This window comes from Carassius auratus, chromosome 19 (assembly GCF_003368295.1).
Source record: "Carassius auratus strain Wakin chromosome 19, ASM336829v1, whole genome shotgun sequence".
Taxonomy (NCBI): Eukaryota; Metazoa; Chordata; class Actinopteri; order Cypriniformes; family Cyprinidae; genus Carassius; species Carassius auratus.
The window spans coordinates 2154046-2181883 of record NC_039261.1 but is presented as its reverse complement, the minus strand read 5'-3'; the positions used below and the strand labels follow the sequence as shown (position 1 = coordinate 2181883).

At 40.2% G+C, this 27838-nt stretch overlaps 3 long non-coding RNA genes and 10 other non-coding genes across 13 annotated transcripts; 3 read left to right on the top strand and 10 right to left on the bottom strand.

Annotated features, from left to right (window-relative positions):
• Positions 1 to 1718: 1718 nt before the first annotated feature.
• On the bottom strand, positions 1719 to 2094 carry LOC113120248 (uncharacterized). Its single transcript, XR_003294556.1, has 3 exons — positions 1995 to 2094; positions 1818 to 1901; positions 1719 to 1742 (listed from the first exon to the last, which is right to left on the bottom strand). It is a non-coding gene; the product is annotated as an uncharacterized LOC113120248 (long non-coding RNA).
• A 7712-nt stretch (positions 2095 to 9806) lies between these two features.
• LOC113120247 (uncharacterized) lies at positions 9807 to 12030 on the top strand. The gene is made up of 3 exons (XR_003294555.1): positions 9807 to 10391; positions 11108 to 11258; positions 11369 to 12030. It is a non-coding gene; the product is annotated as an uncharacterized LOC113120247 (long non-coding RNA).
• Positions 12031 to 15202: 3172 nt separating this feature from the next.
• trnad-guc (transfer RNA aspartic acid (anticodon GUC)) lies at positions 15203 to 15274 on the top strand. The gene has a single exon. It is a non-coding gene; the product is annotated as a tRNA-Asp (tRNA).
• A 103-nt stretch (positions 15275 to 15377) lies between these two features.
• trnag-ucc (transfer RNA glycine (anticodon UCC)) lies at positions 15378 to 15449 on the bottom strand. The gene has a single exon. It is a non-coding gene; the product is annotated as a tRNA-Gly (tRNA).
• A 933-nt stretch (positions 15450 to 16382) lies between these two features.
• Positions 16383 to 19325, top strand: LOC113119129 (uncharacterized). The gene is made up of 3 exons (XR_003294423.1): positions 16383 to 16706; positions 17442 to 17519; positions 18586 to 19325. It is a non-coding gene; the product is annotated as an uncharacterized LOC113119129 (long non-coding RNA).
• Positions 19326 to 20704: 1379 nt separating this feature from the next.
• On the bottom strand, positions 20705 to 20775 carry trnag-gcc (transfer RNA glycine (anticodon GCC)). The gene has a single exon. It is a non-coding gene; the product is annotated as a tRNA-Gly (tRNA).
• An 806-nt stretch (positions 20776 to 21581) lies between these two features.
• trnag-gcc (transfer RNA glycine (anticodon GCC)) lies at positions 21582 to 21652 on the bottom strand. The gene has a single exon. It is a non-coding gene; the product is annotated as a tRNA-Gly (tRNA).
• Positions 21653 to 22458: 806 nt separating this feature from the next.
• Positions 22459 to 22529, bottom strand: trnag-gcc (transfer RNA glycine (anticodon GCC)). Its single transcript has one exon. It is a non-coding gene; the product is annotated as a tRNA-Gly (tRNA).
• An 806-nt stretch (positions 22530 to 23335) lies between these two features.
• Positions 23336 to 23406, bottom strand: trnag-gcc (transfer RNA glycine (anticodon GCC)). Its single transcript has one exon. It is a non-coding gene; the product is annotated as a tRNA-Gly (tRNA).
• An 808-nt stretch (positions 23407 to 24214) lies between these two features.
• On the bottom strand, positions 24215 to 24285 carry trnag-gcc (transfer RNA glycine (anticodon GCC)). The gene has a single exon. It is a non-coding gene; the product is annotated as a tRNA-Gly (tRNA).
• An 808-nt stretch (positions 24286 to 25093) lies between these two features.
• On the bottom strand, positions 25094 to 25164 carry trnag-gcc (transfer RNA glycine (anticodon GCC)). Its single transcript has one exon. It is a non-coding gene; the product is annotated as a tRNA-Gly (tRNA).
• An 806-nt stretch (positions 25165 to 25970) lies between these two features.
• On the bottom strand, positions 25971 to 26041 carry trnag-gcc (transfer RNA glycine (anticodon GCC)). Its single transcript has one exon. It is a non-coding gene; the product is annotated as a tRNA-Gly (tRNA).
• An 806-nt stretch (positions 26042 to 26847) lies between these two features.
• On the bottom strand, positions 26848 to 26918 carry trnag-gcc (transfer RNA glycine (anticodon GCC)). The gene has a single exon. It is a non-coding gene; the product is annotated as a tRNA-Gly (tRNA).
• Between the last annotated feature and the right edge of the window lie 920 nt (positions 26919 to 27838).

Below are 27838 nucleotides of genomic sequence, written 5' to 3'. Positions count from 1 at the left end.
AAACATTCTTGTAATATTTGCATTTGTGTCATATGCCACACCTGTATTTAGCTGTGCTTCACATTGTGATGCAGCACATACCAGCTCCTCATCATCATCTTCATGGTGTTAGCTTTCACTGTTATGCTGATGATACGCAGCTCTATATTTCCTCGCAGCCCGGTGAAACACACCAATTTGAAAAACTAATGGAATGCATAGTCGATATAAAAAATTGGATGACGAGTAATTTCTTACTGCTAAATTCAGAAAAAACAGAGGTGTTAATCATAGGGCCTAAAAACTCTACTTGTAATAACCTAGAACACTGTCTAAGACTTGATGGTTGCTCTGTCAATTCTTCGTCATCAGTTAGGAACCTAGGTGTGCTACTTGATCGCAATCTTTCCTTAGAAAGCCACGTTTCTAGCATTTGTAAAACTGCATTTTTCCATCTCAAAAATATATCTAAATTACGGCCTATGCTCTCAATGTCAAATGCAGAAATGTTAATCCATGCATTTATGACTTCAAGGTTAGACTATTGTAATGCTTTATTGGGTGGTTGTTCTGCACGCTTGGTAAACAAACTACAGCTAGTCCAAAATGCAGCAGCAAGAGTTCTTACTAGAACCAGGAAGTATGACCATATTAGCCCGGTCCTGTCCACACTGCACTGGCTCCCTATCAAACATCGTATAGGTTTTAAAATATTGCTTATTACTTATAAAGCCCTGAATGGTTTAGCACCTCAGTATTTGAATGAGCTCCTTTTACATTATACTCCTCTACGTCCGCTACGTTCTCAAAACTCAGGCAATTTGATAATACCTAGAATATCAAAATCAACTGCGGGCAGCAGATCCTTTTCCTATTTGGCGCCTAAATTCTGGAATAACTTACCCAATATTGTTTGTTTTAAAGAATCATCTCTTTAACCTGGCTTACAAATAACACACTAATGTACTTCTAATATCCAAATCCGTTAAAGGATATTTAGGCTGCATTAATTAGGTAAACCGGAACCGGAACACTTCACATAACACCGTACTTTCTACATCATTAGAAGAATGGCATCTACGCTAATATTTGTCTGTTTCTCTCTTGTTCCGAGGTCACCGTGGCCGCCAGATCCAGTCTGTGTCCAGATCAGAGGGTCACTGCAGTCACCCGGATCCAGTACGTATCCAGACCAGATGGTGGATCAGCACCTAGAAAGGACCTCTACTACCCTGAAAGACAGTGGAGACCAGGACAACTAGAGCCCCAGATACAGATCCCCTGTAAAGACCTTGTCTCAGAGGACCACCAGGACAAGACCACAGGAAACAGATGATTCTTCTGCACAATCTGACTTTGCTGCAGCCTGGAATTGAACTACTGGTTTCGTCTGGTCAGAGGAGAACTGGCCCCCCAACTGAGCCTGGTTTCTCCCAAGGTTTTTTTCTCCATTCTGTCACCGATGGAGTTTCGGTTCCTTGCCGCTGTCGCCTCTGGCTTGCTTAGTTGGGGTCACTTCATCTACAGCGATATCATTGACTTGATTGCAAATTAAAACGGACACTATTTCAACAGAGATGAACAGAGATGACATAACTAAATTCAATGATGAACTGCCTTTAACTATCATTTTGCATTATTGAGACACTGTTTTCCAAATGAATGTTGTTCAGTGCTTTGGCGCAATGTATTTTGTTTAAAGCACTATATAAATAAAGGTGATTGATTGATTGATTGATCTTCAGCAGTGGGAACGGACTTGCCTGGAGCACAAATGTTAAAACTATCATTGTGAACAATACACAGAGACAAACATATGTAAGATCGTGCTTACTTACCAGTAGCGAAAAGCTGTATCGGGGTCAAATGTTTGGCTGGGGGTTCTGCTGCTGGAGGAGGTAAAGTGGACTGCAATAATGGATCTGGAAACGGCAAGTTGACAAGTTTGCCCTAATGATAAATTAATATATGAAGAAATGCTGTAGGTAAAATTCTATATTCACACTCCTACTCACAGGGTTTAACTGGTGACGTGAGTTTTTTCGCCAGCTGTGAAGGAGACAAATTTTTGCCACGCGCCAACAGCGCTTTCACAGTTGCGGTCTTCTGTACACCAGTTTGGGCTTACTTCGGCTCAGTCGGTGGAAAGCAGTAGGCGCAACTACTGCTTTCCACCCACTGAGGCGAAGTAAGCCAAAAGTAAGCCCACATGAACCAATCGCATTTCACCTGTGGCTTACTTTTGACCAATCGCATTTCACCTGTGGCTTACTTTTGACCAATCGCGTTTCGCCTGTGGCTTACTTTTGATCAATCGCGTTTCTCTTCCGGGGCTTACTTTCCTCCAATCGCGTTTCTCTTCCGTTGCTTACTTTCCTCCAATCGCGTTTCTCTCCTGTGGCCTCCTTTTGACCAATCGCCGGTGGTTGTTATTGTCATCTTTGTTAAAGGTAAGGCTGTTACTTCATTCATTGAAAACTGGTCATTATTTGTTCATATACAGTGTGTATTTTTGGAAAATGAATCGTGTCAGTATAGCTAGCTAGCATACAGTTCATGCTTTCTTCAGTACCTGTGAACCTGTAACTTTTCACATGATAAATGATCAGATAAGTTAAATTTATCGACCGTCAGCTAATTAAGCTATGCTACTGTCAACAATGATGTGTGTATTGTCTTAGAAGTCATGGTTTCTGGGCCCTTTGAATGAAAATAACGATTAAACTATTTACATTTATATTTGATAACAACACATAATAACACACACACATTTTAAATGTAAAAATCGTTACCAAATTGTTGTGGAGATATGGAAAACTGCATTTACCAAGAAATAAATTTATATTTTCTAAAATAAAGTAATAATAACTACTTTTTTTATAAATAAAACATTGAGAGTCTTAACTAAAAACAAACAAAAAAGGCCACATAAATCCATATGAGCCAAAGTATGTGGGAATTGTGCTCATTTTAATTTAGGTAGACCAGAAAGTTAAAAACACTGAAAAAGATTTTAAGAGGTAAAAGCACCTGGTGGAACCCTGGGGTAAGATGACCACATTTGAAGTATTATATATTTAATGTAATATTTTATAGCCTGGTGTGTGTAGTCATGGTTTAAGATGACAGCATTGAAAATAAAAGGAAATTTCAGACTTCATATTGACGTTACATATTTTATATGTCAGGGATTCCTGTCCTTTGTAGAAAACTCATCTTCAGGACAGTTTATGTCATGGCCATGTTTATTACCACAATAATATAGTTTATGCGTAACTTGTTAAATTATTGTTACACACTTAACCAGAGATGGGACCAAGTCACACATGTGCAAGTCTCAAGTAAGTCTCAAGTCTTAACCTTCAAGTCTCAAGTAAGTCCCAAGTATTTTTTTCTTGGGCAAGTCAAGTCACAAGCTATGTCAAGTCAAGTCCAAGTCAAGTCACCTTAATATTGTTATTTTACCTGCAGAATCTGATCTTAATAAAGTAAAAAGACAAGATATAAGTAACTGTCAGTAAAGTAAAATAATTTGGATTTGCATTGTAAATACTCATGTTCAGTAAAATACATCATGGAATCAAACAAAATTGTAACTTTCATAAAATTATTTATTTTTCACTTCTGCCAACAGTGTTTGAAATGTTTTACATTTTCAACACTGAGTCCATAAAACTAAACATCCAACAGACTCCTCTCTGAACATCTCTCTCTCTCTCTCGTGCGCATGCGTGGGCGTTTGTGGAGCGAGCGGAGCGTGGCTGTGAGAGCGACTGTGAAGTTTGTGGTGTGTGAGTTTCTTACGATCTTTTCTTCTTTTTCCAAAGTTAGTATTAGGTGAGTTTTTGTTGTCTATTGTTCCCGGCGGGTGTTTGAGATGGAGACTCACTCGACAGGGTGTGACTCCTCTCTCTCACTCCGCCATGGAGTTAGATGTGTACCTGAGGCCGGTGTCTCAGTGGAAGAAGTGCTCGTGGCGATAGGCGAACAGGTGGGGTTTGATAACGTTGTTTCAGCCTCGCGGATGAATAAGGCCGTTGTGGTCTTTCTGAAGGAACGGAACTTAACAAGACGGTTGGTTGAGAGCGGCATTTGGGTAAGTGGCGTTTATACTGTCATTTCTCCGCTGGTGTCTCAATCGACCCGTATAACAATCTCAAACTGCCCCCCTTTCATACCAAATCACGACATAGAAAAGGAATTGTTGAGATATGGGAAAATCGCTAGTGGAATTAAAATGGTTCCACTAGGATGTAAAAATGAGTCACTGAAACATGTCACGTCTTTTAGACGGCAAGTGTTTATGTTTTTAGACTCAACGGTTCTTGACATCTCTTTTCGAGTTTTGTATGAAGGCAAGTCTTTCATGCTTTATGCAAGCACGGGGAGTTTAAAATGTTACGAATGCCATGAAACAGGGCATAAAAAAATGCGTGCCCTCATAAAACGAACACTAAAAATAATGAGACGGATAATGAAAAAGCAGGACCGAGTGGGTCAAAAGAGGATGAAGGTGAGAAGGATGGTGTAGCAAGGAGCTTAGATGAAACTGAAAAGAAGGGAGATGAATTAGAAACGAACGAGAAACAGAACAATCAGGATGTAAGCAGTGAGGAAACGGGTGGAAAAAATTGTGGTATTGGTGTTGAGAGAGCGGAGGAAAGTGAGGTGAATGTTTCTCAATGTGAAGATGAAACTGGACACAGGAACGATCATACAGGTGCATGTGAGGCTGATGTTAGGGATGATGGAATGGAGGAGATAGCTGATGATGACAGTCTTTCAGAAATGTCTGACATCATTTCTCAGAGTGGTGATGATCAGTTATACACAGTAAAATAAATTAATGATTTCTTGGATGAAACGTTTGGAAAGACTTTTGATGTCAAGACTTTTTTTCCTGATGCTGAAAGATTTGTGAGGTCAGTCATTAAAATACAGAAGACTGTAGGGTTCGAAGAACTGAGTCGTAGGAAAAGATTTAGGCTGAAAAAAATTGTGACAAATTTACGGAAAGGGAAAGAATGGGTTAAAAAGCAATATACATGATGGTTGAATTACAAAGGGCATTTTTTTCCTTTTCTGTCTTTTCTTTTCTGATTTTTTGTCTTTCTCTCTTTTCTCTTTTCATGGAGAGCATAAAAATAGGGACAATAAATATTAATGGTGGAAGGAATAATAGTAAAAGAGCTGCTTTGTATGAATTTATTCAAAATAAAAATATAGATATCATTTTTTTGCAAGAAACCCATAGCGATCTGGGTAATGAAGTAGAATGGAAGATGTGGTGGGAGGGTAAGATTTTTCTAAGTCATGGCTCAAATCTAAGTGGAGGTGTTCCGATTCTATTTTCAAAGAAGATAAATATGACTAATATATCTTCCTATGAGATAGATAAGGGCAGAATATTGATTGTACAGGTGGAGTTAATGGGATTTCCATTTCTATTTATAAATGTTTACTCGCCTAATAATGGAGCAGAAAGGGTAGATTTTTTTAGAAAATTATCTAGTGAATTAAAAAATTTTGATAATGCATGTATGGTTCTTGGGGGTGACTGGAATTGCACCTTAGATTTTACACTAGACCGAAATGGTGAAGAACCGAATCCCCAGTCTGCTAATTCATTAAGCAGTATAATAAAGAAATATGACTTATCTGATGTTTGGAGGGAGAAACACCCAACAGTAAAACAGTATACATGGGTTAAAGCATCTCATGATCATATTAGTGCTGCGAGGTTGGATAGATTTTATGCAAGTAAAAATAATTCTAATAGAGTTTTAAAAGCCAATATTTTTCCAAATGGTTTTACTGATCATCATTTGTGCATGTTTGAAATGAGTGTAAAAAAGTCACAGCCTTCTAGTTACTATTGGCATTTTAATTTGAAATTACTACATGACTCTAACTTTTGTGATAAGTTTGGGTTATTTTGGTCTAAGTGGCAAGAGCAAAAAAGTGACTATGAAGATTTAGTGCAATGGTGGGAAGTTGGAAAAGCACAAATCAGAATTTTTTGCCAGAACTACACCGCTCACTCAAATAGACTTGTAAAGAACACTATTAAAATACTTGAGAGAGAAATAACTGAAATCGAAGAAGGAATTATTGAAGGAAACTCAGAAGAAGGGGATCAACTGAAAGAAAAAAAGACCGTTTTGGCATCCTTGTTTAATGAAAGAGCAAAAGGTGCTTTGATAAGAGCCCGCTTTTCCTCAATAAGAGAAATAGATGCTCCGAGCTCATATTTCTTCAACTTGGAGCGAAAAGGAGGAGAAAGAAAACTCATGTTACATTTGAAACTTCCAAATGGGACTTTAACAACTAATCCAAAAGAAATGAGAAACCATGCAAAGAACTTTTACACTGATTTATTCGAAGCAAGAGACTGTGACATTCACTGCATGGACGACTTACTAAGAGATCTTCCAAAGCTCACTGATGATCAGAGACAATGGCTCGATGCAGATATTCAATTGGACGAAATATCAGAGGCGGTAAAGAAACTTTCTAATGGCCGGTCCCCTGGGATTGATGGACTTCCTTCTGAATTTTATAAGCAATTCTGGACTCTTTTAAAAGATGATATACTTGATGTTTTTAGAGTTTCTTATAGGAAAAATGAACTTCCGACTAGTTGTAGAAGAGCGGTTCTATCTTTATTGCCAAAAAAAGGTGACCTTGGACTGTTAAAGAACTGGAGACCAGTGGCTTTACTGTGCACAGATTACAAAATTTTAGCAAAATGTCTTGCAAATAGATTAAAACATTTTTTAGAATATGTTATTAATGACTTTCAAACATATTGTGTGCCAAAGAGAACAATAATGGACAATCTTTTTCTTGTTCGTGATGTAATGAATTTAGCAAATGCTGGTAATGAGGATGTGGGTTTCCTTTCAATCGATCAGGAGAAAGCTTTTGATAAAGTTGATCATCTGTATTTATTTAAAACTCTTAAAGCTTTTGGTTTTGGTGAGAATTTTATCTCTTGGATCAAACTTTTATATACTGGAGCGTCTGCATTGTTAAAGGTTGGAGGTGGGTTAAGCTGTCCAGTTGTAATTCATAGAGGTATAAGACAAGGCTGTCCTCTGTCAGGACAGCTGTACTCTCTAGCAATTGAACCTTTACTATGTAAACTTAGGGAGAAATTGCAAGGTTTTTTAGTGAAAGGTTGTGAAAACAGGCCAATCACTCTTTCAGCCTATGCCGATGACATCACTGTTTTTATAAGAAGTGAAACAGATGTAATGAATCTAACAAACGCTTTAAATATCTACGAAAAGGCCTCATCAGCTAAAGTGAATTGGCAGAAGAGTGAAGGATATCTATTAGGAGATTGGCAGGGAAGGACCCCTCCTGTGCTTCCAGGGGGAGTTAAATGGGGAAGAGAGGGTTTGAAGTTGTTGGGAGTTTTCTTAGGAACAGATGAATACAGGCAGAAGAACTGGGAGGGTATGGTGGAGAGAATGTGTGACCGGTTGTCTCGATGGTCGTGGGTGCTGCCCCAGCTATCATATAGGGGCAGGGTATTGGTCACAAGCAATCTGGCTGCATCTGCATTATATGGCACAAAATGAATGTTCTGGATCCCCCGGAATGTGTGGTTGAAGAGCTGCAAAGAAAAACTAGTTGACTTTTTCTGGGATGGGCAGCATTGGAAAAAATCTGCTGTACTTTTTCTACCTACTCAAGAGGGAGGACAAGGCCTGATGGACATTAAAAACAGAATAAAGACCTTCCGACTTCAAGCAGCACAGAGATTGTTGTATGCGGAGCCGTGCTGGGCTGATACAGCGCGTGCTGTGTTGAGGAAAATGAATATTTTTAAGTATGATGTACAATTGTTTTTGATTAAATTGGCCAACATGGATTTGAGGAATATTTCACCTTTTTATAAGACAGTTTTGAGAGCATGGACTTCAGTTTTTAAGGTCAAGAGGGTTCTCACAAACATTGGATTCTGGACAGAGAATGAACCTCTTTTTAATAACCCACTGATACCAGCACCGGCACTGGAGTCCAGAAGCATCCAGAACGTAATGGCAAGAGCGGGGTGTACAAGGATTGCTGACCTAAAGACTGGTGAAAACTGGAAAAGTCCAGAGGAGATGTGCAACAAGACAGGCATCAAGTCCATAAGGATAATAAAGAGAATAATGGATGGAACTGTTTCTGCATTGCCTTCAGTTTTCAGACAGAGATCAGAAGAAAATGAGGTTCCTGAACAGGACAGTGGGAGCCTGTTTCCCCAAGTAGATGTTTCAGCAGCGGTGGATGAAGAGACTGAGGAAGGTTCTCTCCTACACTTCAGGACTCCTGTACTGGAAGGTTTTAAGACTGTCTCAAAAAGGGCTCTGTACATTATTTGTGTGAAAGTGTCCCATTATAATGCGCTCAAAGACTGTAAAGAGACCAAGTGGTCAGACTTGTTCGGGCCAGACTCGTCCCCTAGAAGATGCTGGAGGTCCCTCTACAAACCTCCTATAGAGAAACGCACTGCTGATCTCCAGTGGAGGGTTGTTCACTGGGCGGTAGCTACAAACAGACATGTGGCACACATTGACCCCACTGTAGGGAAAGAATGTCCTTTTTGTGGCACTGAAGAATCAGTTGATCATTTGTTTTTACATTGTTTAAGGTTAAGAGAATTGTTTTATCTCTTAGATGGGTGGGCTAGAGATTTGGGCGTAGTTTTTAATAATGAATTATTTATTTTTGGACCAAAATATGTTGCATCAGACAGAAAAAAAATCTTGTTAATTAATTTTGTGATTGGAGGAGCAAAGCTGGCAATCTGGTTAACACGGAAAAGAAAACTGAAAGGAGAGGGGGAAGTAGGTCCTGATGTGGTCTTACAGGCTCTTATAGCAACCAGAATCAAGGCAGAGTTTGCATATTTTAAACTAATGAATGATATGGACAAGTTTATTGAAATTTGGGCTTTGAATGATGTTTTGTGCTCGGTGGATTATGAAAATGAGCTGGTTTTAAATTTATGATTAATGATAGACAATACTTTGTAATGTTTAAAAAGATGTATGAGTCTCTGAGTGGGTATATGTGTTTATAAATGTACATCTGATGTTAATGAATAGATGTTTATGAAGAATGTCTTTATAGTGTAAGTATAAATAAAGGTGTGTTAAAAGTCAAAAAGTCTCTCTCTCTCTCTCTCTCTCTCTCTCTCTCTCTCTCTCTCTCTCTCTCTCTCTCTCTCTCTCTCTCTCTCTCTCTCTCTCTCTCTCTCTCTCTCTCTCTCTCTCTCTCTCTCTCTCTCTCTCTCTCTCTCTCTCTCTCTCTCTCTCGTTAAGGGGAAGTCGTGGCCTAATGGTTAGAGGGTTGGACTCCCAATCGAAGGGTTGTGAGTTCTAGTCTCGTGCCGGATGGAATTGTGGGTGGGGGTAGTGCATGAACAGCTCTGTCTCCACCTTCAATACCACGACTTAGGTGCCCTTGAGCAAGGCATCGAACCCCCAACTGCTCCCCGGGTGCATTTTGGATGGGTTAAATGCAGAGCACAAATTCTGAGTATGGGTCACCATACTTGGCTGAATGTCACTTCACTTTCACTTTCTCTCTCAGAGTATAGAATATAAATATGACGTATTTTCAGTTGTTTCATACTTTTTTGTTATGTACAGTACAGACCAAAAGTTTGGACACACCTTCTCATTCAAAGAGTTTTCTTTATTTTCATGACTATGACTACTTTATTGACGCACTGTGTTCCTAAATAATGTTGTTCAGTGCATTGACACAATACTTTTTGTTTAGGGCGCAATTAAAAAAAAAAAAAAAAAAAAAAAAAAAAAAAGGGTCCAAACAATGACCCCTGCTACGGGTAGTGTTCCAAGTGTTATGAGACTTCAGCTAATGATGGGTCCATCTGAAATTATTCGGTGCAGTGCCGTCGGTTGGTGGAGAAACGGACAGTAGTGGGCAGTATCTCCGCCTGTCACGCGGAAGACCGGGGATCGATTCCCCGACGGGGAGAGCTGGTTCTTTTCGTTTTCCGAATGATCCATCCAAAATGTTTGGTTGGAGTCGCAGGTCACAGAAGGAGTTCTGCTTCGACGTCAGCCCGAGCCAAAGGACATGCGTTGGCCGGGAATCGAACCCGGGTCAACGGGTCGCGGGAGCCGAAAATAGTTAAGCTTAACTTCTCTTAACTTTTCCCATTCATTCTCTATGGTAGTGCTTAACACTACGGATGTGATATATTTGTGGCCACACGTAGATTTCCCGGCGCTGTTTCGCCTCTTCCGTGGCGCGGAATTCAAACAGCGGATACTCATCTGTCAATCATTCGCTCTGAAGGAGAGGAGACGCGTTTTACGATCGGAGATTTCTTCACGAAATTGTTTTGTTTGAACAACATACGCTGCCAAACTCCCAACAAGCAGGTAAAGTGAATTCTGTGTTTCTTTTTAAAAAACTAAACTAAAAAAAACCGTATAATTAATTACTTATTATATTATCATATAATCATATTTATGTGATTAATTATAGCAACTTTTTTGAATGTTATGTGATTTTCAAGACTTTAGTGCAATATATATATATATATATATATATATATATATATATATATATATATATATATATATATATATATATATATATATATATATGTATGTGTGTGTGTGTGTATATGTATATATATATGTATGTATATATGTATATGTATATATGTCAACATTTACTGTGTGGTACAACTTAAAATAACTATTTCCTATGTTAAATTAACTTTATTTCTGTGATGCATCATTTATACTCTTCAGTGTGTCATATGATCCAGAAATCATTGATTATTTGCTCACAAAACATTTCTTATTGTAATCAATGTTGATATTATCATTGTCTCTACAATGATAAAAGCACATTATTTTCAGAGACTGGAATAATAATTCTGAAAATGCAGCTTTTCATAACAGGAATAAATTACAATGATTAGAAAATATATTCAAATGTAAAAAAAAACATTTAAAATTGTACAAATAAAAATGCAATTCTACTGTTGCATATATATCCATATAAATATAATATTACAATGGTATATATATATATATTATGAATTATAAAATACATTTGATATATTTAATTGGAATCTATATTTCAGGAATGTTTAGATGATGCGTGCTCTGTCAAGACACCCTCCTCCACAGAGTAGGTCACCCTAAAGACGGTCTCACTCTCAGTCCACCAAAACATCACACCAGACACTTTGTCAGTGGAGGATCAAAGGTCAGAAGGGTTTCTTCCAGATGCAGGTAAATAAATAATTCATACAGGCCCTTATGTGTGTAAACTGTCTCTCTCAATGTGCACACAACACCAAGACATTATATTTTAATAAAGTAATCCTGTTAATCTTCTGTAGAACACCACACCATTGGCCATAAAAGCGTCCCTCGTTCAGCTCACACTGGACCCCTCAGAACAGCTGGTCTTCGTGTTGGACCATAGATGGACAGATCTGTTGAGAATTGCCCGTGAACATCTCTTGGCAACGCACCATAGGAGCAAGGATCTTCTTAAACAGGTCAAAGGCTTTTTCTTTCTTCTTCTGTGTTTTCCACAACTTTAAATTGTATTATTATTAATATTATTGTAGCTGTTGTTGTTTAATCTACAATTTTTAATTATTTAATTGATTTCCATTTGTTAAATAAAACATCAGAAGTATTGGCCTTGTTTACACTGTACTTTAGAGTGTTAAATAATTGTATCGACTCTGTATTGTTATTTTATCTTGCTCAGTTTTGTAAACATGTTAGTTTACAATGTTAGTTACGGCTATTATTAAACTCTGTAAATAAATATTTTATTTAAAATACTCTACCAGTCAAATGTTTTTCAGCAGTAAGATTTGTAATGTTTTTTGAGGAGTCTCTTCTGCTCACCAAGCCTGCCTTTATTTTATCCAAAAGTACAGCAAAAACAGTAGCATTTTAAACATTCTTACTATACTTTAAATCAGCTGCTTTCTATTTCAATTCAATTCAAGTTTATTTGTATAGCAATTTTTACAATACAAATCGTTGCAAAGCAACTTTACAGAAAATTATGTTTCTACAATATTTAGTAGTAGATTAAGGCGGTGACTGTCAGTTTGTGCACGTTTGACAGGATTTTTAGAAAAATGAATACAAGTAGTCGTACGTAGTCAGCCAGACTATGAACATTATTAATATTATGAATAATTAATAATTATTATATGATGTAGTCACATGTGTAGCAATATTTGTTAGTCTGTTGTTGATTCAGGGTTAGCATCATCTGAGGTCCTCTGAGGGTCAGCATCATCTCTTCTCAGGTGTTCTGGATCCAGACTGGAGCTTGTGTAAATCCTAGTTACCACAGGATGAAGATCCCAGCAGAAACAGAGAAACACATAGAGACATCATTAGCATAGCTGCTGATCCATCAAAGTAAAATTAATTAGTTTAACCAAAGATAAAGAATAATAATGCACTCACAATTTAAGAGATATATTATTTGAAAGCTTGGCGAAAGAGATGTGTTTTTAATCTAGATTTAAACAGAGACAGTGTGTCTGAACCCCGAACATTATCAGGAAGTCTATATATTTGAATATATACTGTATTTTATATCTCTGATGTGCAGCTGAATGGTCAGCATCATTCCTCCAGTCTTCAGTGTCACATGATCTTCAGAAATCAGAATAATATGATGGTTTACTGCTCAAATCTACTCAAATCTTACTATATATATATATGTGTATATATGTATTTTTTTTTTAATTTTCATCATCAACATTTTTCATCTTTATCATCACTTTTAATCAATTTAAATCATCCTTGCTAAAAAAAAAGGCATTAATTTCTGTCATTTCTTTCCACCCAAAAGAATGGTATAATCTATATTGTTAAGAAAGCTTTTTATTTCAAATAAATGCAGATCTTTCTATTTAAAGAATCCCTGGGGGATTGTTTTTCTTGAGCAGTAAATCATATTCTGAAGATTATGTGACACTGAAGACTTGAGTAATGATGTTGAAAATACAGCTGCACATCACATAAAAAATAAAATACATTTTACTATATATTCAAATAGAAAGCAGTTATTTTAACTAGTAAAAATATTCCAACAATATAATTGCTTTTACTGTATTTTGGATCAAATAAAGGCAGGCTTGGTGAGAATTAAAAATCTTACTGTTCAAAAACATTTAACTGGTAGTGTTATATATTTTTTCTGTGTTCTCCACAACTTTAGATTTTATTATTGTTGTTGTTGTTGAATCTATACATTTAAATAGTTTCATGTATTTCAATTTGTTAATTAAAATACCGTAAGCATTTGGCCTTGTTTGAACTGTATTGAACTGCGTGTTAAGTTTTTTTTTAATTTATTGATTAAAACATGTATACATGTGTTATAGATATGTAAACACTGAATGTTATAACTGTTACTATTAAACATAAAAAAATATTTAATGTAAAACATATTTTTATTGTTTTTCTGTTCTCCACATCTTTATTTGTATTATATTTGTAGGTGTTGTTTAATAATCTATGATTATTTTATGTATATTTATTATTATTTATTTTGGTTAATTTTTATTTTCATTTTTAAGTATATTACTCTATTATAAATAAAATGAAAAACTTACTTTTTTTGTGAGTTTTTGTTTTATTTTATATATATGGGTTTTCTGTGCACAGTTATACAAATATAAATAGATGTCTCTTTAAAAATAAAGGCCTGAACCATTATCAAAATGTTATTTTTAATTATTCAAATTTTCTATATTAAAAATAACTATTCCCTATTATAATGTACATGTTTATTAAGATTGTTGCACATTTTGTACATCGTACAAAAAACAGTTATTACAAGATTTATTTTATCTGTTCACAAAGTTTGTTTATTATATGTTAATCATAATTAAAGTGTATCTAGATGAAAAAACGAATATGAACTCATTTTATAGTATTTGTGGCCGAGACGGGATTCGAACCTCTAATTCTGTGTATTTTACTCGTCCCGCCTCCCTGCAATTTCCTTTGTTTCTATTGGCTAGTCAGCGCTCTACACCTATCCGCGACTGGCCAATGCTTGGAAGGCAGCTATGCTCACCACTATACCACCAACGCAGGCGGAAGTCAGCAACTTGCGCCGTCACTAAGAAGGCTCGAAGTGCACGAGTCGCCGATAGGGCTAGAGGAGCAGATGAGATCTTTGTTTGGACCCGTCACTAAAGAGAGCCTTCAAGAATTTGCATCCCGTCACGTACAAGAAAGCGCTGCCTTCCCATCCGGCTAAATAAACACGAAGTGGTCAAACGCAGAGAGTGCCTATAATAACCAAAAGCCCAATCAAGGCAATCTCTTTCTCATGCCTCTGTCTGAAAAGTTGGATAAAATCTTATATGAAAAAAAAAGTCTTTTAAAGAAATCCCTTATTCCGAGGTCACCGTAGCCACCAGATCCAGTCTGTATCCGCTTCAGTCACCCGGATCCAGTCCGTATCCAGAGAAGATGGTGGATCAACACCTAGAAAGGACCTCTATGGCCCAGAAACACAGCGGAGACCGTGACAACTAGATGAGCCGCAGATACAAATCCCCTGTAAAGACCACCTGGACAAGACCACAGGAAACAGATGATTCTTCTGCACAGTCTGACATTCCTGCAGCCTGGAGCTGATCTACTGGTTTCGTCTGACAAGGGGAGAACTGTCTCCCCGACTGAGCCTGGTTTCTCACCGGGTTTTTTCTCCATCCTTTCACCGATCGAGTTTTGGTTTCTTGCCTCTGTCGCTTCTGGCAGGCGGAGCTGGGGACACTTCAAGTACAGCGATATCGTTGACTTGATTGCAAATTATTGCACAGATACTATTTAAACTGAACTTAGCTGAATGATGTCATCAAAGAGTTCAATAACGAAATGCCTTTAACTGTCATTTTGCTTTTTGACGCACTGTGTTCCTAATTAATGTTGTTCAGTTGCATTGACGCAATACTTTTTGTTTAAAGCGCAATTTAAAAAAAAAAAAAAAAAAAAAAAAAAGTCCAAACAATGACCCCTGCTACGGGTAGTGTTCCAAGTGTTATGCGACTTCAGCTAATGATGGGTCCATCAGAAATTTTACGGTGCTAGGGCTGGGTCTGCGTCAGAAGAAGCCATGCATTGTTTAGTTATGTCAGTGCAGTGCCGTCAGTTGGGGGAGAAACGGCAGCATGCACGGCTCCTCGTTAGTATAGTGGACAGTATATCCGCCTGTCACGCGGAAGACCGGGGTTCGATTCCCCGACGGGGAGAGCTGGTTCTTTTCGTCTTCCGAATGATCCATCCAAAATGTTTGGTTGGAGTCGCAGGTCACAGAAGGAGTTCTGCTTCGACGTCAGCCCGAGCCAAAGGACATGCGTTGGCCGGGAATCGAACCCGGGTCAACTGCTTGGAAGGCAGCTATGCTCACCACTATACCACCAACGCAGGCGGAAGTCAGCAACTTGCGCCGTCACTAAGAAGGCTCGAAGTGCACGAGTCGCCGATAGGGCTAGAGGAGCAGATGAGATCTTTGTTTGGACCCGTCACTAAAGAGAGCCTTCAAGAATTTGCATCCCGTCACGTAAAAGAAAGTGCTGCCTTCCCATCCGGCTAAATAAACACGAAGTGGTCAAACGCAGAGAGTGCCTATAATAACCAAAAGCCCAATCAAGGCAATCTCTTTCTCATGCCTCTGTCTGAAAAGTTGGATAAAATCTTATATGAAAAAAAAAGTCTTTTAAAGAAATCCCTTATTCCGAGGTCACCGTAGCCACCAGATCCAGTCTGTATCCGCTTCAGTCACCCGGATCCAGTCCGTATCCAGAGAAGATGGTGGATCAACACCTAGAAAGGACCTCTATGGCCCAGAAACACAGCGGAGACCGTGACAACTAGATGAGCCGCAGATACAAATCCCCTGTAAAGACCACCTGGACAAGACCACAGGAAACAGATGATTCTTCTGCACAGTCTGACATTCCTGCAGCCTGGAGCTGATCTACTGGTTTCGTCTGACAAGGGGAGAACTGTCTCCCCGACTGAGCCTGGTTTCTCACCGGGTTTTTTCTCCATCCTTTCACCGATCGAGTTTTGGTTTCTTGCCTCTGTCGCTTCTGGCAGGCGGAGCTGGGGACACTTCAAGTACAGCGATATCGTTGACTTGATTGCAAATTATTGCACAGATACTATTTAAACTGAACTTAGCTGAATGATGTCATCAAAGAGTTCAATAACGAAATGCCTTTAACTGTCATTTTGCTTTTTGACGCACTGTGTTCCTAATTAATGTTGTTCAGTTGCATTGACGCAATACTTTTTGTTTAAAGCGCAATTTAAAAAAAAAAAAAAAAAAAAAAAAAGAGTCCAAACAATGACCCCTGCTACGGGTAGTGTTGCAAGTGTTATGCGACTTCAGCTAATGATGGGTCCATCAGAAATTTTACGGTGCTAGGGCTGGGTCTGCCGCGCCGCGGCCTTGAATTGTTTAGCTAAACGGCCCTAAACCGTTTCCCATTCATTCTCAATGGTAGTGCTAAACCACTACGGATGTAATATACTTTCGGCCGCTAGCGCTCTCGTGGCGCTCTTCCGGTTTTGGGCACCGCGGGAAGTTTGAATTCGCAGAAGAAGGAGAAGAAGAAAACACACAACAGCGATCGCCTCCGTTGTTAAATTCAACGCATTCTCAAGCGTCTATCAAAGGTAAGATACTTTACGTGATATCAGCTGACGTTTCGTTACCGTTAATGATGAAATCACGTTGGTAAACTTTGCTCGTTTCTAAACGGTTTACTATAGTTCAGCCTAGATAGATTTGTTTGCAAATTATGAATGAACATAGCCATGATTTACGTTTCTGTGTATCGTTTGTCATCATTAACATGTCATCTGTTGATTACAAGTTGAATTATGAATGAAGTAAACGTTATTTTCACTTTTGTGATGAGATTACATGTATTCCACAGTTCAGAAATGTTTTCTGACTATGGTTTTACTATAGTAACCATGATTTAGCCATGTTATTTTAGTAGAATCACAACAATAAATGTACTATTGTTGTTATTGCATTGGCATTATATTTACAGGACAGTCATGAGACTTTAAATGAATATCAGTCTGCCAAGAACAGCAAGATTACTATAGTTTTACAATTAAACTGCATACAATCTTACAGGATTTAAAAACTTTTATTTGTGAATATCATACAGTCCCAATGCTTACACACACACAGAGACACACACACACACACACACACACACACACACACACACACACACACACACATATATATATATATATATATATATATATATATATATAATATTATGTGCTTCAATTTAAGTATTATTTATGTATGTGAGTGTGTTTGTTTGTGTCTGTAATATAGTTATAATTATTCCTTTTTTTAATATTGCTATATTGTTGTTGTTCTTTCAGAGAGCACTGCTTCTTCACTGATTGTGTCTTTGCTGTCATCTTTTCCTGGGACCCGAGCAGATCTTCAGTCAGAGACAGGTGAATATTTAACACATTAACAACAAACACACAAGAGTTTCTGCAGGTTTTAAAGTCTTAAAATATCTTAATTTACCCTTTCACAAATTAATGCCTTAAGAAAGTTTGAAAGGAATGAATCACTTCCTCTGAGTTTTGTCTTGTTTTCCAGTGCAGATATCTTTCAATCAATATGTAATTTATGATGCAAATGTAAAATGAAGTCTTGAAAAATGTAACACTAATTAAATGAGTTTACTAAGGAGCCTCGCACATGACATGCAGGAAAAAATATAAGGCTAAAACGTGTGTATGATTTACTAATTCATTCCCTCAATGTACTAAAACGTGCACACGATTACTATAGCGTTCCCTCGATTTACTATTGCCAGCAAATTAGTAAAGCATGCACACAATTTATTTATTTTTTTCTTGCATGTCATGTGCGGGGCTCCTTAGTTTACACTTAAAACAATAAAAAAATATTTGTCAATGATTTACTTTTCTTTGAATTTAGGTGACTTTTTTTCCCTAAATGGCAGCTATTACTTCTTGTTATAATCACACAATTCTTTCAAACAAGTCTTTGTATTTCATGTAATTTTGTATCTCCAGTAAATGTATCTTTATTTAATAATATTTATGCATGTTCACTGGAAAACAAGGCAGCATGATTTTGCAGCATGATCTGAACTTACAGTAACATATGAAATGTTGTAGTGTCTGGGAGCAGAGGCTTTCAGTGTGTTTCTGTCAAATTAAATTATGAATATCTGTTGGAAGTTGTGTTTTCAAACTCTGAAGTTAATACTACTATCCAGACATTTCCATTTACAGAACATATTTGTGTTTTTCCTCATTTGTTCCTCAAATTTGATTTGCTTGGTTTTAAAAAGGTCTTAACTTCACCTTCATAAACCTGAAGAAACTCTGTTTCCTTACACATTAAACTCAATATTCAGCTTGTTGTAGACCCCACTGGTTCTCTGTCTGTGTCCTCGCTGTCCTCATCTCATGGGTCTCATGTGGAGCCTCACTCTGAATGTTCATGATGCAGAAATTGATCACATGTTTCCCCTCTGTATAGGAGCTACATGTATGTCACCTCTGCATGTGCTGGCCGTACCTGACCTGTGAAGACTGCTGACAGGGTGTTTGTACTGGACAACGAACGCTGAGCCTATCGACAACGTGCTTAATAAACACCACAGGAAGACATCCTAACAGCACGCTCCATATGACCACAAAACTACACGTCACATTATGTCAAGCACCTGACCACACTGCTGAACACCAGTTCTTCATTAAACACGATTGCAGAGAAGTAAACACCAGGATGTCATTCCAAGACTTTATGGAAATGGAGCACTTTAGACTGAACTGAAGGACACAAAGAAACGGGACTGCAAAAACACGAAAGGCCTGGAGATGAACACGTTGTTCACTTGTGCAGATTTTTGTGAAATGGAACTTAGCCAGGATCCAAACAGTCCTCACACACACACACACACACACACACACACACACAGGCTATCCTGAAATAAGTTCAAAAAAGTTTTTGAAAAAAAGTAAAGCTAAAGTCTTCTTTATTTACCAACATCAGGGCATTGAGAAAGAGGTGACCTGGAAAGAGTCTAAAGAAAAATACGAGATATTAATTTGCAGCTTATTTAGCAATATTTAACTCATGTATATACTGTATATTTTAATTTTTCAGTGTGAGATTGTAATATCTATTTATATTGTCAGAATTCTTTTTTCTATTTAATTATTTTGGCTTGATCTTAAAAGGTGCTAAAAGCATTTAATAAACACAACTGAAAAATACAAATTGCTTCACGAGTGCTGTTTCCACTTCGTATGACTAATATTTTACAGTGTCTATGGTTTTGAAAACTCTTACTTGATCAGTTATCTTAAGTGTGACTTACATTATTCCATCAATCAATTTTCACTCAGTACTTGAATATTACTCAGTTAAATTAAATTTTCTTCAATTTACATTTGAAAAGTAATTTAATATAACCATTTGTGTTTTTATATAATCATGTAATGTATACTAGCATTATTTTACTGTGTTTATTTTATATAATCCTTTGCTTTGTAATCCAAAAAGGAAAGACATGAATTTCAAAAACTTTGTAGCTGTAAGGTGTTGTTAAATGTTAGATTTTTTTTATTTATTAAAAAGCATAAAGCTGAGTTTAATAATAGTTTAGACCTGTGTGAGTGGGATTCGAACCCCGGTCCAAATAAATGCATGAAAAAATCTGATTGGCTGTGATGTAATTTCCGCTCTTTGGCCAGCTGCTGCAGTCTGATTGGCTGTCAGCGCATGACAACTATTCGCGGCTGGCCGCCGCGTGGCAGGCGAGAATTCTACCACTGAACCACCAATGCTCTATTTCTGCATGAATTCTACGAATTTATGTGGAAAATGCATCTCTTCAACTGGGTAATATCGACCAATGCTAAAGCTGAACAACTGACAGACAAACTGATCAAGTTCCATGGGTATTTGATGAACTGATATGAGCAAAAGTGTCTCTGAGCAAAGGGGAGTGGGGGAGGTCAATATCAAAAGTGAGAGGCGTTAACTTCTGTGGCCACCAGCTCCCTTAAGAACCACAGGGCACCTCAGCCTCCTGGACTGCACCAGATTTGTCAGTTCTTGCTGGGAGTCATTACCCTGCTCTTCCAACAAGACACTGTCCAACTGTGACCTTGTAGCGCTGTCTTGGGGATCTTACATTACTTACCTTGCAGTTTATTCCACTTTCATGCAGGTCAGCATTGACCCTGGACATTTTTCTTCTGGTGTTTTTTAGAGACAACAAACAGGTCAGTTTACTCTCATTGGTTTCTTTAAGCATGACCTTTCTTGCCTGCAGCCTTTTTATTGCCTTCAGGAGTTTTTCACAGGTGCATGAGCCATAATTGCTTGTACTTCGTTGAACAAGCATGGAAAAGCATTGTCTAGAGTGCTTCCACTAGTTCCCTGTAAAACACTGATAAGTTGCCCACTTCTAAAGTAGCAAGATACACTGCTTTGCTTCTGCTGGGAATTGAACCTGGGTCTCCTGCGCGGGAAACAACAACTCTGACATTCAGCCACCAGTGAGAGAAGCTGCGCTGTGTTCGTGGCTCTGGGGACAGCTGCCGCTTATGAGGAACGACTAACATGGCCTTAAAAACACGACCTCTGCTGCATTGGCCGGGAATCGGACCCGGGTCTCCCGCGTGGCAGGCGAGAATTCTACCACTGAACCACCAATGCTCTATTTCTGCAAGAATTCTACGAATTTATGTGGAAAATGCATCTCTTCAACTGGGTAATATCGACCAATGCTAAAGCTGAACAACTGACAGACAAACTGATCAAGTTCCATGGGTATTTGATGAACTGATATGAGCAAAAGTGTCTCTGAGCAAAGGGGAGTGGGGGAGGTCAATATCAAAAGTGAGAGGCGTTAACTTCTGTGGCCACCAGCTCCCTTAAGAACCACAGGGCACCTCAGCCTCCTGGACTGCACCAGATTTGTCAGTTCTTGCTGGGAGTCATTACCCTGCTCTTCCAACAAGCCACTGTCCAACTGTGACCTTGTAGCGCTGTCTTGGGGATCTTACATTACTTACCTTGCAGTTTATTCCACTTTCATGCAGGTCAGCATTGACCCTGGACATTTTTCTTCTGGTGTTTTTTAGAGACAACAAACAGGTCAGTTTACTCTCATTGGTTTCTTTAAGCATGACCTTTCTTGCCTGCAGCCTTTTTATTGCCTTCAGGAGTTTTTCACAGGTGCATGAGCCATAATTGCTTGTACTTCGTTGAACAAGCATGGAAAAGCATTGTCTAGAGTGCTTCCACTAGTTCCCTGTAAAACACTGATAAGTTGCCCACTTCTAAAGTAGCAAGATACACTGCATTGCTTCTGCTGGGAATTGAACCTGGGTCTCCTGCGCGGGAAACAACAACTCTGACATTCAGCCACCAGTGAGAGAAGCTGCGCTGTGTTCGTGGCTCTGGGGACAGCTGCCGCTTATGAGGAACGACTAACATGGCCTTAAAAACACGACCTCTGCTGCATTGGCCGGGAATCGGACCCGGGTCTCCCGCGTGGCAGGCGAGAATTCTACCACTGAACCACCAATGCTCTATTTCTGCAAGAATTCTACGAATTTATGTGGAAAATGCATCTCTTCAACTGGGTAATATCGACCAATGCTAAAGCTGAACAACTGACAGACAAACTGATCAAGTTCCATGGGTATTTGATGAACTGATATGAGCAAAAGTGTCTCTGAGCAAAGGGGAGTGGGGGAGGTCAATATCAAAAGTGAGAGGCGTTAACTTCTGTGGCCACCAGCTCCCTTAAGAACCACAGGGCACCTCAGCCTCCTGGACTGCACCAGATTTGTCAGTTCTTGCTGGGAGTCATTACCCTGCTCTTCCAACAAGCCACTGTCCAACTGTGACCTTGTACCGCTGTCTTGGGGATCTTACATTACTTACCTTGCAGTTTATTCCACTTTCATGCAGGTCAGCATTGACCCTGGACATTTTTCTTCTGGTGTTTTTTAGAGACAACAAACAGGTCAGTTTACTCTCATTGGTTTCTTTAAGCATGACCTTTCTTGCCTGCAGCCTTTTTATTGCCTTCAGGAGTTTTTCACAGGTGCATGAGCCATAATTGCTTGTACTTCGTTGAACAAGCATGGAAAAGCATTGTCTAGAGTGCTTCCACTAGTTCCCTGTAAAACACTGATAAGTTGCCCACTTCTAAAGTAGCAAGATACACTGCTTTGCTTCTGCTGGGAATTGAACCTGGGTCTCCTGCGCGGGAAACAACAACTCTGACATTCAGCCACCAGTGAGAGAAGCTGCGCTGTGTTCGTGGCTCTGGGGACAGCTGCCGCTTATGAGGAACGACTAACATGGCCTTAAAAACACGACCTCTGCTGCATTGGCCGGGAATCGGACCCGGGTCTCCCGCGTGGCAGGCGAGAATTCTACCACTGAACCACCAATGCTCTATTTCTGCAAGAATTCTACGAATTTATGTCGAAAATGCATCTCTTCAACTGGGTAATATCGACCAATGCTAAAGCTGAACAACTGACAGACAAACTGATCAAGTTCCATGGGTATTTGATGAACTGATATGAGCAAAAGTGTCTCTGAGCAAAGGGGAGTGGGGGAGGTCAATATCAAAAGTGAGAGGCGTTAACTTCTGTGGCCACCAGCTCCCTTAAGAACCACAGGGCACCTCAGCCTCCTGGACTGCACCAGATTTGTCAGTTCTTGCTGGGAGTCATTACCCTGCTCTTCCAACAAGCCACTGTCCAACTGTGACCTTGTAGCGCTGTCTTGGGGATCTTACATTACTTACCTTGCAGTTTATTCCACTTTCATGCAGGTCAGCATTGACCCTGGACATTTTTCTTCTGGTGTTTTTTAGAGACAACAAACAGGTCAGTTTACTCTCATTGGTTTCTTTAAGCATGACCTTTCTTGCCTGCAGCCTTTTTATTGCCTTCAGGAGTTTTTCACAGGTGCATGAGCCATAATTGCTTGTACTTCGTTGAACAAGCATGGAAAAGCATTGTCTAGAGTGCTTCCACTAGTTCCCTGTAAAACACTGATAAGTTGCCCACTTCTAAAGTAGCAAGATACACTGCTTTGCTTCTGCTGGGAATCGAACCTGGGTCTCCTGCGCGGGAAACAACAACTCTGACATTCAGCCACCAGTGAGAGAAGCTGCGCTGTGCTCGTGGCTCTGGGGACAGCTGCCGCTTATGAGGAACGACTAACATGGCCTTAAAAACACGACCTCTGCTGCATTGGCCGGGAATCGGACCCGGGTCTCCCGCGTGGCAGGCGAGAATTCTACCACTGAACCACCAATGCTCTATTTCTGCATGAATTCTACGAATTTATGTGGAAAATGCATCTCTTCAACTGGGTAATATCGACCAATGCTAAAGCTGAACAACTGACAGACAAACTGATCAAGTTCCATGGGTATTTGATGAACTGATATGAGCAAAAGTGTCTCTGAGCAAAGGGGAGTGGGGGAGGTCAATATCAAAAGTGAGAGGCGTTAACTTCTGTGGCCACCAGCTCCCTTAAGAACCACAGGGCACCTCAGCCTCCTGGACTGCACCAGATTTGTCAGTTCTTGCTGGGAGTCATTACCCTGCTCTTCCAACAAGCCACTGTCCAACTGTGACCTTGTAGCGGTGTCTTGGGGATCTTACATTACTTACCTTGCAGTTTATTCCACTTTCATGCAGATCAGCATTGACCCTCTGGACATTTTTCTTCTGGTGTTTTTTAGAGACAACAAACAGGTCAGTTTACTCTCATTGGTTTCTTTAAGCCTGACCTTTCTTGCCTGCAGCCTTTTTATTGCCTTCAGGAGTTTTTCACAGGTGCATGAGCCATAATTGCTTGTACTTCGTTGAACAAGCATGGAAAAGCATTGTCTAGAGTGCTTCCACTAGTTCCCTGTAAAACACTGATAAGTTGCCCACTTCTAAAGTAGCAAGATACACTGCTTTGCTTCTGCTGGGAATCGAACCTGGGTCTCCTGCGTGGGAAACAACAACTCTGACATTCAGCCACCAGTGAGAGAAGCTGCGCTGTGCTCGTGGCTCTGGGGACAGCTGCCGCTTATGAGGAACGACTAACATGGCCTTAAAAACACGACCTCTGCTGCATTGGCCGGGAATCGGACCCGGGTCTCCCGCGTGGCAGGCAAGAATTCTACCACTGAACCACCAATGCTCTATTTCTGCAAGAATTCTACGAATTTATGTGGAAAATGCATCTCTTCAACTGGGTAATATCGACCAATGCTAAAGCTGAACAACTGACAGACAAACTGATCAAGTTCCATGGGTATTTGATGAACTGATATGAGCAAAAGTGTCTCTGAGCAAAGGGGAGTGGAGGAGGTCAATATCAAAAGTGAGAGGCGTTAACTTCTGTGGCCACCAGCTCCCTTATGAACCACAGGGCACCTCAGCCTCTTGGACTGCACCAGATTTGTCAGTTCTTGCTGGGAGTCATTACCCTGCTCTTCCAACAAGCCACTGTCCAACTGTGACCTTGTACCGCTGTCTTGGGGATCTTACATTACTTACCTTGCAGTTTATTCCACTTTCATGCAGATCAGCATTGACCCCCTGGACATTTTTCTTCTGGTGTTTTTTAGAGACAACAAACAGGTCAGTTTACTCTCATTGGTTTCTTTAAGCCTGACCTTTCTTGCCTGCAGCCTTTTTATTGCCTTCAGGAGTTTTTCACAGGTGCATGAGCCATAATTGCTTGTACTTCGTTGAACAAGCATGGAAAAGCATTGTCTAGAGTGCTTCCACTAGTTCCCTGTAAAACACTGATAAGTTGCCCACTTCTAAAGTAGCAAGATACACTGCTTTGCTTCTGCTGGGAATTGAACCTGGGTCTCCTGCGCGGGAAACAACATCTCTGACATTCAGCCACCAGTGAGTGAAGCTGCGCTGTGCTCATGGCTCTGGGGACAGCTGCCGCTTATGAAGAACGACTAACATGGCCTTAAAAACACGACCTCTGCTGCATTGGCCGGGAATCGGACCCGGGTCTCCCGCGTGGCAGGCGAGAATTCTACCACTGAACCACCAATGCTCTATTTCTGCAAGAATTCTACGAATTTATGTGGAAAATGCATCTCTTCAACTGGGTAATATCGACCAATGCTAAAGCTGAACAACTGACAGACAAACTGATCAAGTTCCATGGGTATTTGATGAACTGATATGAGCAAAAGTGTCTCTGAGCAAAGGGGAGTGGGGGAGGTCAATATCAAAAGTGAGAGGCGTTAACTTCTGTGGCCACCAGCTCCCTTAAGAACCACAGGGCACCTCAGCCTCCTGGTTTGCACCAGATTTGTCAGTTCTTGCTGGGAGTCATTACCCTGCTCTTCCAACAAGCCACTGTCCAACTGTGACCTTGTCGCGCTGTCTTGGGGATCTTACATTACTTACCTTGCAGTTTATTCCACTTTCATGCAGGTCAGCATTGACCCTGGACATTTTTCTTCTGGTGTTTTTTAAAGACAACAAACAGGTCAGTTTACTCTCATTGGTTTCTTTAAGCATGACCTTTCTTGCCTGCAGCCTTTTTATTGCCTTCAGGAGTTTTTCACAGGTGCATGAGCCATAATTGCTTGTACTTCGTTGAACAAGCATGGAAAAGCATTGTCTAGAGTGCTTCCACTAGTTCCCTGTAAAACACTGATAAGTTGCCCACTTCTAAAGTAGCAAGATACACTGCTTTGCTTCTGCTGGGAATTGAACCTGGGTCTCCTGCGCGGGAAACAACAACTCTGACATTCAGCCACCAGTGAGAGAAGCTGCGCTGTGTTCGTGGCTCTGGGGACAGCTGCCGCTTATGAGGAACGACTAACATGGCCTTAAAAACACGACCTCTGCTGCATTGGCCGGGAATCGGACCCGGGTCTCCCGCGTGGCAGGCGAGAATTCTACCACTGAACCACCAATGCTCTATTTCTGCAAGAATTCTACGAATTTATGTGGAAAATGCATCTCTTCAACTGGGTAATATCGACCAATGCTAAAGCTGAACAACTGACAGACAAACTGATCAAGTTCCATGGGTATTTGATGAACTGATATGAGCAAAAGTGTCTCTGAGCAAAGGGGAGTGGGGGAGGTCAATATCAAAAGTGAGAGGCGTTAAGTTCTGTGGCCACCAGCTCCCTTAAGAACCACAGGGCACCTCAGCCTCCTGGACTGCACCAGATTTGTCAGTTCTTGCTGGGAGTCATTACCCTGCTCTTCCAACAAGCCACTGTCCAACTGTGACCTTGTAGCGCTGTCTTGGGGATCTTACATTACTTACCTTGCAGTTTATTCCACTTTCATGCAGGTCAGCATTGACCCTGGACATTTTTCTTCTGGTGTTTTTTAGAGACAACAAACAGGTCAGTTTACTCTCATTGGTTTCTTTAAGCATGACCTTTCTTGCCTGCAGCCTTTTTATTGCCTTCAGGAGTTTTTCACAGGTGCATGAGCCATAATTGCTTGTACTTCGTTGAACAAGCATGGAAAAGCATTGTCTAGAGTGCTTCCACTAGTTCCCTGTAAAACACTGATAAGTTGCCCACTTCTAAAGTAGCAAGATACACTGCTTTGCTTCTGCTGGGAATCGAACCTGGGTCTCCTGCGCGGGAAACAACAACTCTGACATTCAGCCACCAGTGAGAGAAGCTGCGCTGTGCTCGTGGCTCTGGGGACAGCTGCCGCTTATGAGGAACGACTAACATGGCCTTAAAAACACGACCTCTGCTGCATTGGCCGGGAATCGGACCCGGGTCTCCCGCGTGGCAGGCGAGAATTCTACCACTGAACCACCAATGCTCTATTTCTGCATGAATTCTACGAATTTATGTGGAAAATGCATCTCTTCAACTGGGTAATATCGACCAATGCTAAAGCTGAACAACTGACAGACAAACTGATCAAGTTCCATGGGTATTTGATGAACTGATATGAGCAAAAGTGTCTCTGAGCAAAGGGGAGTGGGGGAGGTCAATATCAAAAGTGAGAGGCGTTAACTTCTGTGGCCACCAGCTCCCTTAAGAACCACAGGGCACCTCAGCCTCCTGGACTGCACCAGATTTGTCAGTTCTTGCTGGGAGTCATTACCCTGCTCTTCCAACAAGACACTGTCCAACTGTGACCTTGTAGCGCTGTCTTGGGGATCTTACATTACTTACCTTGCAGTTTATTCCACTTTCATGCAGATCAGCATTGACCCCTGGACATTTTTCTTCTGGTGTTTTTTAGAGACAACAAACAGGTCAGTTTACTCTCATTGGTTTCTTTAAGCCTGACCTTTCTTGCCTGCAGCCTTTTTATTGCCTTCAGGAGTTTTTCACAGGTGCATGAGCCATAATTGCTTGTACTTCGTTGAACAAGCATGGAAAAGCATTGTCTAGAGTGCTTCCACTAGTTCCCTGTAAAACACTGATAAGTTGCCCACTTCTAAAGTAGCAAGATACACTGCTTGCTGCTTTTGCTGGGAATCGAACCTGGGTCCCTGCGCGGAAACAACAACTCTGACATTCCCACCAGTGAGTGAAGCTGCGCTGTGCTTGGCTCTGGGGACAGCTGCCGCTTATGAAGAACGACTAACAGGCCTTAAAAAACGACCTTGCTGCAATGGCCGGAAATCGGACCGGGTCTCCCCGTGGCAGGCGAGAATTCTACCACTGAACCACAATGCTCTATTTCTGCAAGAATTTACGAATTTATGTGGAAATGCATCTCTTCAACTG